At 43.0% G+C, this 10,265-nt stretch overlaps 1 pseudogene; it reads right to left on the bottom strand.

The window, feature by feature from the left end:
* Positions 1-8,283: 8,283 nt before the first annotated feature.
* Positions 8,284-9,034, bottom strand: LOC101133158 (phosphomannomutase 2-like; annotated as a pseudogene).
* Between the last annotated feature and the right edge of the window lie 1,231 nt (positions 9,035-10,265).

The following is a 10,265-nucleotide window of genomic DNA, read 5'->3' as shown; positions in this document are numbered from 1 at the left end:
TGAGAGCAAGAGAGGTCCCTTCACATACCCCAAGAACTTACCTGCATTTGCCCACATAGTCTCCATTTAGAAAATGGGAAAAGTCACATCTGCCTACCTGCCAATGGGGTAAGAGGTAAGTTTCTTGTTGAAATCTGAGCAGAAAAATATGACCAATTCTATACCCATTGAAGACATGTATGAGAAATTAAAACAATTCTTTTTTTTTTTATACTTTAAGTTTTAGTGTACATGTGCACAACGTGCAGGTTTGTTACATATATATACTGTGCCATGTTGGTGTGCTGCACCCATTAACTCGTCATTTAACATTAGGTATATCTCCTAATGCTATCCCTCCCCTCTTCCCCCCACCCCACAACAGGCCACAGTGTGTGATGTTCCCCTTCCTGTGTCCATGTGTTCTTATTGTTCAATTCCCACCTATGAGTGAGAACATGTGGTGTAAAACAATTCTTTATGGACTGTACCTCATATAAATTCCTAGAATTAAGTTCTAAAAAAAAAATTCAAGGAGGACATAATAATTTTCTATAAATTAGAAAATTCTATACTGTGCAATTAAATAAAATGGCAGCATAGCTTTGAAACTAAAGTCAGATAAGGTAAATTGAAGTATGTGATGAATAAAAATACCATAAATTCTGACCAATATGATTTCAAAATATGATATGGTAGATTAACATTGAAAATGCAATAAATAAATTAGCCACCATAAGAGGTTAATAGAGGAAAAATATGATTATTGCAATAGATACAGGAAATTCATGGAATAACATTCACCATATATTTACAGGACAACTACCTTATAAACTTTAAATGACTTATTGCAACCATCTGAATTAATGTTGCTTAAACAGCATGCATCTTGGCTGCTTAAAAACCAGATAAGAATTTCCATAACATTAATTTATTTATAACACCATATTGGGTGTGAACCTATCATAAAGTTCACCCAACTATAAAGGTACACAATTGATGATTTATTAAATTGACACTGTGTGTAGCCATCACCATGATCTAACTTAAAAATGTTTGTTTCTCTGGGGGAGAAACCAAGATGGCCAAATAGGAACAGCTCTGGTCTACAGCTCCCAGCATGAGCGACGCAGAAGACGGGTGATTTCTGCATTTCCATCTGAGGTACCGGGTTCATCTCACTAGGGAGTGCCAGACAGTGGGCGCAGGACAGTGGGTGCAGCACACCATGCGCAAGCCAAAGCAGGGTGAGGCATTGCCTCACTCGGGAAGCACAAGGGGTCAGGGAGTTCCCTTTCCTGGTCAAGGAAAGGGGTGACAGACGGCACCTGGAAAATCAGGTCACTCCCACCCGAATACTGCGCTTTTCTGATGGGCTTAGGAAATGGCACATCAGGAGATTATATCCCGCACCTGGCTCGGAGGGTCCTACGCCCACGGAGTTTCGCTGATTGCTAGCACAGCAGCCTGAGATCAAACTGCAAGGTGGCAGCAAGGCTGGGGGAGGGGCGCCCGCCATTGCCCAGGCTTGCTTAGGTAAACAAAGCAGCCAGGAAGCTCAAACTGGGTGCAGCCCACCACAACTCAAGGAGGCCTGCCTGCCTCTGTAGGCTCCACCTCTGGGGGCAGGGCACAGACAAACAAAAAGACAGCAGTAACTTCTGCAGGCTTAAATGTCCCTGTCTGACAGCTTTGAAGAGAGCAGTGGTTCTCCCAGCACACAGCTGGAGATCTGAGAACAGGCAGACTGCCTCCTCAAGTGGGTCCCTGACCCCTGACCCCCAAGCAGCCTAACTGGGAGGCACCCCCCAGTAGGGGCAGGCTGACATCTCACACGGCCGGGTACTCCTCTGAGACAAAACTTCCAGAAGAACGATCAGACAGCAGCATTCGTGGTTCACGAAAATCCGCTGTTCTGCAGACACTGCTGCTGATACCCAGGCAAACAGCGTCTGGAGTGGACCTCTAGCAAACTCCAACAGACCTGCAGCTGAGGGTCATGTCTGTTAGAAGGAAAACTAACAAACAGAAAGGACATCCACACCAAAAACCCATCTGTATGTCACCATCATCAAAGACCAAAAGTAGATAAAACCACAAAGATGGGGAAAAAACAGAGCAGAAAAACTGGAAACTCTAAAAAGCAGAGCGCCTCTCCTCCTCCAAAGGAACGCAGTTCCTCACCAGCAACGGAACAAAGCTGGACGGAGGATGACTTTGACGAGGTGAGAGAAGAAGGCTTCAGATGATCAAACTACTCCGAGCTACAGGAGGAAATTCAAACCAAAGGCAAACAAGTTGAAAACTTTGAAAAAAATTTAGACGAATGTATAACTAGAATAACCAATACAGAGAAGTGCTTAAAGGAGCTGATGGAGCTGAAAGCCAAGGCTTGAGAACTACGTGATGAATGCACAAGCCTCAGGAGCCGATGCGATCAACTGGAAGAAAGGGTATCAGTGATGGAAGATGAAATGAATGAAATGAAGCGAGAAGGGAAGTTTAGAGAAAAAAGAATAAAAAGAAACCAATAAAGCCTTCAAGAAATATAGGGACTATGTGAAAAGACCAAATCTACATCTGATTGGTGTACCTGAAAGTGACGGGGAGAATGGAACCAAGTTGGAAAATACTCTGCAGGATATTATCCAGGAGAACTTCCCCAACCTAGCAAGGCAGGCCAACATTCAGATTCGGGAAATACAGAGAACACCACAAAGATACTCCTCGAGAAGAGCAACTCCAAGACGCATAATTGTCAGATTCACCAAAGTTGAAATGAAGGAAAAAATGTTAAGGGCAGCCAGAGAGAAAGCTCGGGTTACCCACAAAGGGAAGCCCATCAGACTAACAGCTGATCTCTCGGCAGAAACTCTACAAGCCAGAAGAGATTGGGGGCCAATACTCAACATTCTTTTTTTTTGGGATCTAATTAAACTAAAGAGCTTCTGCACAGCAAAAGAAACTACCATCAGAGTGAACAGGCCACCTACAGAATGGGCGAAAATTTTCGCAACCTACTCACCTGACAAAGGGCTAATATCCAGAATCTACAATGAACACAAACAAATTTACAAGAAAAAAACAAACAACCACATCAAAAAGTGGGCAAAGAATATGAACAGACACTTCTCAAAAGAAGACATTTATGCAGCCAAAAGACACATGAAAAAATGCTCATCGTCACTGGCCATCAGAGAAATGCAAATCAAAACCACAATGAGATACCATCTCACAACAGTTAGAATGGACATCATTAAAAAGTCAGGAAACAACAGGTGGTGGAGAGGATGTGGAGAAACAGGAACACTTTTACACTGTTGGTGGGACTGTAAACTAGTTCAACCATTGTGGAAGTCAGTGTGGCGATTCCTCAAGGATCTAGAACTAGAAATACCATTTGACCCAGCCATCCCATTACTGGGTATATACCCAAAGGACTATAAATCATGCTGCTATAAAGACACATGCACACGTATGTTTATTGCGGCACTATTCACAATAGCAAAGACTTGGAACCAACCCAAATGTCCAAGAAGGATAGACTGGATTAAGAAAATGTGGCAAATATACACCATGGAATACTATGCAGCCATAAAAATGATGAGTTCATGTCCTTTGTAGGGACATGGATGAAATTGGAAATCATCATTCTCAGTAAACTATCGCAAGGACAAAAAACCAAACACCGCATGTTCTCACTCATAGATGGGAATTGAACAATGAGAACACATGGACACAGGAAGGGGAACATCACACTCTGGGGACTGTTGTGGGGTGGGGGGAGGGATAGCATTAGGAGATATACCTAATGCTAAATGACGAGTTAATGGGTGCAGCACACCAGCATGGCACATGTATACATATGTAACTAACCTGCACATTGTACACATGTACCCTAAAACTTAAAGTATAATAAAAAAAAAAAGTTTCTCTCACTGAAGTTCTCTCTTGCCCATTTCAATCCCTACTCCCATCTCCAGCCCTAAGCAATACTGCTCTGATATTCTGTCTGTATAAATTTCCCATCTGTGTAATAGAAATGGAATCATACAATATATTATATTGGGGTCTGACTTTAATCATTTAGTTACTATTTTTGAAGTTAATTGATGCTTTAGCTTGTGCCGGTCATGTGTTTTCCTTTTCATTGCTTCATAGTCCATTGTGTGGATATATAAACAGTGTTTATTCATTCATCAGTTGATGGACATTTAATTATTTCTGTTTTTTGTATTATGAATAATGCTGCTTTGAGCATTCATAATACAGTCATGTAATGTATAATAACATTTCGGTCAATGATGGATAGCATGTATGATGGCAGTCCCATAAGATTATGATAGAGTTTAAAAATTCCTATCACCTAGTGTCTTGTAGCTGTCACAAGTGTGTAGCATAACACATTAGACAGGCATCAGTGATGATGCCGATGGAAAGGAATCTACTGGTTTTCCAGTTATGTTAAAGTACTGTATAGAACATACAACTATGTGCAGTATATAATACTTGGTAGTGAAAATAAATGACTGTGTTCCTGGTTTATGTATTTACTGTGCTATACTTTCTATAATTATTTGAGAATATATTCTATCTGCATATTAAAACAAACCACTTACCTGTAAAACAGCCTCAAGTAGGCATTTGAGGATGTATGCTAGAAGGTGTTGTTATCGTAAGCGATGACAGCACCATGTGTGTTTCTGCCCCTTCCAGTGGGACAAGATGTGGATTCAGAAGGCAGTGACATTGATGATCCTAATCCTGTGTAGGTCTAGGCTGATGTGTGTGTCTGAGCCTCAGCTGTTAACAAAAAAAGTTTAAAATTTAAAACTTAAATTTTAAAATAGAAAAAATATAGAATAATATTTTTAAAATTTGCACAGCTGTACAATATGTTTATGTTTTAAGGTAAGTGGTATTACAAAATAGTTGTTTTTAAAATTGTTAAAGTTTATAAATTTTAAATGTTACGGTAGGCTAAGGTTAATTGTTGAATAAATAAAAATATATTTCTATAAATTTAGGGTAGTCTAAAGATACAATGTTCATAAAGTCTATAGTAGTGTACAGTAAGGTCCTAGGCCTTCACATTCACTCACCGAATCACCCAGAGCAACGTCCAGTCCTGTAAGCTCTGTTCATGGTAAAGTGCCCTATACGGATGTACTAATTTTTATATTTTATACCATATTTTATTGTAGCATTTCTATATTTAGATTTTAGATATATAAATGCTTACCGTTTTGTTACGTTTGCCTGCAGTATTCAGGACAGTTACATGTTGTACAGTTTGAAGCCCAGAGCAATTGGCTGTATCATACAGCCTAGGTGTATAGGGGGCTATGCTATCCAGGTTTATGTAAGTGCACTCTATGATGTCTGCGTAATTACTACATCACTTAACGATGCATTTCTCAGAACACATCACTGTCGTTAAGAGACACATGTCTGTACAAATGACTTTGGAGAATATGCTTTCAGTTCACTTGGAGCATTCCTGGGTGTGGATTTGCTGGACCAAATGGTAAGTTCAAATTTAATTTTTTTTAAGAAACAAGAAAGCTATCTTCTAAATTAGCTGTGCCAGTGTACATTCCTACCATGCTGCATAGTACCAATTTCATTGTACACTGTATGGTAAGCCCCAGCATGTAAGAAATGAATAAAGTAACACATATAAAGATGAGTATAAAGCAAATGAGATTATTATTGTTGTTATTGTCTTTGTCAGTTTCTCAAAATAATTAAGAATATATTTTTATATAAATGTGCTTGGCAACATAGCTGAAAACAGCATTAGTAGTTATATACTTTTATCAGTAACAAAGACATAAATTTTCCGGGAGAAAAACACTTGTAATAACAATGTCAGAATTAACATACAAATTCTGCAAGACATTTTTGGCAGTTTAATTGGGGCAGTATTTTGTAGACAAATGAACAACTTAAGTAAGGGGAATCAACAAAACTTGGGTTTCAAAAGTTATCTGGGTTTAGAGTGTGAAACTTCGTCGGAGGACACACACCTTGCATGAATGAGATGCCTCGGTGTGTGTGGACATGTTGGAGGTACAGCATAATGGTGGCTTCCTCCAGAAAGGGACATTTGGGGGAGCACCAATGGCTCCTGTCTCACAGTGGATTCATTCCACCTAGACAACACAGCCTGATGTGGCATGGACATGAATGGAGGTCAAATGGACAGCAGCTGAGAGGATCAGCCCTGACAAGGGCCAAGGTGAAAGACCTGGGAGTCTCTTCAGGTGCAAAGTCTTCAGTTGAAAAAAGGAGGTGGTCACAGGAGATACTGAGCTGGATCAATAAAGTGCAGGAGAGAAAGTTGTTGGCCCTGGGGAGCAAGTAGTATGGACTCTTAAGTTTTCTCCTCCCTCCATTAATTTCTCTTCTGGTGCAGGCTTCAGTCTTAGACTTCCCAGCTGCCTTGAGGGCTTGGATGAGCCTTGGCCAACTCTTGAAGGTAAAGGAAAGCACCTAGCAAGATTGGCATCTGGGCTTGGCTGTGCATGTTTTCTATTCTGGGAAAATACATAACACAATATTTATTTTAACCTTTTAACCAATGTGTGCACTCAGTGGCATTCAATATATTCACAGTGTTGCATAACCAACACTACTATCTACACCTGAAATTTTGATTATTTCTAACGAAACCTTGAAGACAGTAAGCAATATACTTCCTTTCCCCCTATTTCCAGCCCATGGTAATTTCTTTTTCTTTTCTTTTCTTTTTTTTTTAGGAAACAATAAAATCACTTTAATGTGCTACATTTCATTTTGAAGTCATTACAGTATCATTTGCAAAACTCAACAAGGAAAGATGCCTGTGGATGGCCGTGTTCTGGGAGTCACTGAGACAAGGTGCTCCTGCTTTCGCCCAACCTGATCTGGGTCTCAGACAGCTACAGGCCCGAGTGGCTGGGAGGTTTGCAGGGAACCAGGTTTCGCTGTGATGAAAGCACCTTGCTGTGGGCTGGGAGGTGGGAGTGCAGGGCAGCCTGGGCCCCCCTGGCCCCATACTCAGATCGGCAAGTGCCCAGTGGAGGCCACATGGCCCCAGCACCAACCAATGTAGGGTCTGTGGGTCCCAGCATTTCCACATCCTGAAAAGTGAGACGTGAACTGTTTCCTAGGCAAGTTCTCTTCCACCGTGTTCTGGATGAGGTCTGTGAGCTCCTTCCAGTTTCACAAAGAATGTGCAGAAGGTGGAAAGAGTGAGGGACATAGGCCCAGCTGCAGCTGCACTCAGACCCCTCAGTCATAAAGTCCGGGTGAGGGGCTGAGTAGGCGCTGACAGGAGAACAGCCCCTGTTCCTCTTCCCTAGCCAGGTTGTCACACGTCCCTGAGGAACTAGAGAGGAACGCCTCTGGGAAGCCCAGCCAGGGCCAACCGGAAGGGCCTTTTGGTGAAGTCTGACATCCTACATTAGTTTCTCTGGACCTGGGTGAGAACCGGCCCCCAGGGGAAGGACTGTTTTGCCAGCACCAACTCTCCAGCTGGGCTGTTGGTTCCCATTGCCTCCTGTCGTGGATACAGAAAAGCAGCCAGGCTATTCCTAGTGTAGTAAATACAGAGCTGGCTGAGGCAGGGCCAGCTGAGGTGCAAACTCCATGGGGTTTGCTGTCACTCCGCCAGCCATCTGTCCAGCAGGCCTCAGCTTCACAAACAGGAAAACAGAAGGAGTGCATCTACTCACTGGGCGTCACACTGCCCCTGCTCACAGCCACCACCTGCATCGAGGCAACCTGCAGGCGGGAGCTTGGTTCCAGGAGGTGTCTGTAAACTTCTGTCCTGGGGTGGGCCACTGCAGATGGCCTGTCCTTGCTTTCTCATCACCAAATCCCCGTTTTGGTGCTGACGCATCCAGACGTTAATATCGCTGACGTCTTCACAAGACCCACAAAGAGGGAGGGTCCAGGCACATTTTTTCTTTCCGTATCACCCTGGAGTGATGGGGAAATTTCCCCAAAAACCATGTGTACTGTGATTGCACATATTGGGGTGGGTATATTAGACTAGGGGGCCGCGGATGGGTGGGGAAAATCTTTCATGTGAGGTATTCCTCTAAGCAATTCTTGACAACTCTTTTCTCCTCCCTTCTGGAAGCTTCTGGCACTGGAGGTGGAGGCACGGCATGTCAGGGGTGCAGGTCAAGACCACACGTGCTTGGCACAGTACACAGAGCTTGGCTGGGCTGTGGGTGGGTGAGCATATGCGGGAGGGCCCTTGGCTTTGGCCACCGAATGCCCCTTGCTGGCTAGTCAGCCGGGACCCCCCCTGCCCCTCCCACTCACACATTAGGCAAGCTCTTCACAGATCCTGCGTGTGTCCTCAGGCACCGTCATGGAGTAGCACGGTTCTGGAGTCTGTGAAGGTCTCGTGGTCGTTGCCACCTGGTATGATTTTGTCTCCAAAGAAATAAATGGCCTTATAACCGTCATTTTTCACATGTCACAGGCAATACCTCTTGCCCCATCCATCAGGAAAGACATCAAAGCTGATCTGGCCTCCTATGAAAAACGTGAGGGCTTTTCCTGCAAACTCTTTCCTTGATCTGCTACAGCTTTTTCTCTTATATTTTCTTTTTTATTGAATTCGTAGAACTCAATGCATTCTTCTTGGCTGCAGCTTCTTCCAAATAGGGGACATGTTTAACATCCCATTTCAGAATTCAATGAAAGTACCCCTCTTCTTCAGGAGTTTAATTTTTGCATTGCAGCTCAGACAATAGTTGATTAAATCTTGGATTTGGACCTCACCCAGGTGACTTTGAATATTCCATTTACACGAGCATTTCCCATCTTTGTATGCTACCAAGCCATTTTCTGGAAACGCGTAATCATATTTTTCAACCACAGCATTTCCCAGTTGCTCCTGCGCTTCCTCAAAGTCCAACCTGCCTACCACTCCGATTTTGATCTTCTGCCTCAATTTTTGTAGGAAGTCATCCATTTCTTTGCTAATTTTCTGCTGCAGGGTGGTCAGGGTCCCATCAACGTCCAAAAGGCAGAGCACTGGGCCGGGTGCTGCCATGTCCCCGGTTTCCAACTGCACCTTACAAGACTGGTTGGCACCAGCCCATGGTAATTTCTATCCCATCTTCTGTGTCTATGCATTTGATTATTCTAGGCACTTGATTTTAGTAGAATCCTACAATATTCCTTTTGTGTCTGGCTTATTTCATTAGGCATAATGTTTTCAGTATCCATCCGCATTGTATCATATATCAAAATTGTTTTTTACAGATGGATGATGTACCATTACATGTATATACCACTTAGTTTTTATACATTCATTTGTTCACTGATAGTTGGATTTTTCCATCTTTTGGCCCTTGTGAATAGTGATGCTATCAACATTAGTGTACAAATATCTGTTTTGAGTTCTGTTTGCCATTCTTTTTGGTATATACCTACTACTAGAATTCCTGGGTCCAGTGGTAGTTCTATGTTTAACCTTTGGAGCAACTGCAAACCGTTTTTCACAGTGATTGCAACCTTATACATTTCTACCAGCAATGTATCACAGTTACAATTTCTTGTTTTCCTTTAAACACTTATTTTAAACTATTTTCCTTTAAAAAAATTATCCGGCCAGGCATGGTGGCTCACGCCTGTAATCCCAGCACTTTGGGAGGGTGAAGCAGGTGGATCACAAGGTCAGGAGATCAAGACCATCCTGGCTAACGCAGTGAAACCCTGTCTCTACTAAAAAATAGAAAAAAAATTAGCCAGGCGTGGTGGCAGGCGCCTGTAGTCCCAGCTACTTGGGAGGCTGAGGCAGAAGAATGGCGTGAACCCAGGAGGCGGAGCTTGCAGTAAGCCAAGATCGTGCCACTGCACTCCAGCCTGGGTGATAAAGCAAGACTCTGTCTCAAAACAAAACAAAACAAAATTATCCTAAGGCCAGGCACAGTGGCTCACACCTGTAATCCCAACACTTTGGGAGGCTGAGGTGGGTGGATCACGACGTCAGGAGTTCAAGACCAGCCTGGCCAAGATGCTGACACCCCGTCTCTACTAAATGTACAAAAATTAGCTGGGCGTGGTGGCACGCGCCTGTAATCCCAGCTACTTCGGAGGCTGAGGCAGGAGAATCGCTTAAACCTGGGTGTCAGAGGTTGCAGTGAGCCAAGATCAAGCCACTGCACTCCAGCCTGGGCAACACAGCAAGACTTCGTCTAAAAAAAAAGAAAATTATCCTAGTAGGTGTATATTGGTACCTGTTTGTGCTTTCACTTGCATTTCCCTAATGACTAATGATG

The sequence above is a fragment of the Gorilla gorilla genome, chromosome 17 (assembly GCF_029281585.2).
Source record: "Gorilla gorilla gorilla isolate KB3781 chromosome 17, NHGRI_mGorGor1-v2.1_pri, whole genome shotgun sequence".
Classification (NCBI taxonomy): domain Eukaryota; kingdom Metazoa; phylum Chordata; class Mammalia; order Primates; family Hominidae; genus Gorilla; species Gorilla gorilla.
This window is presented reverse-complemented; position numbering and strand designations above follow the sequence as displayed.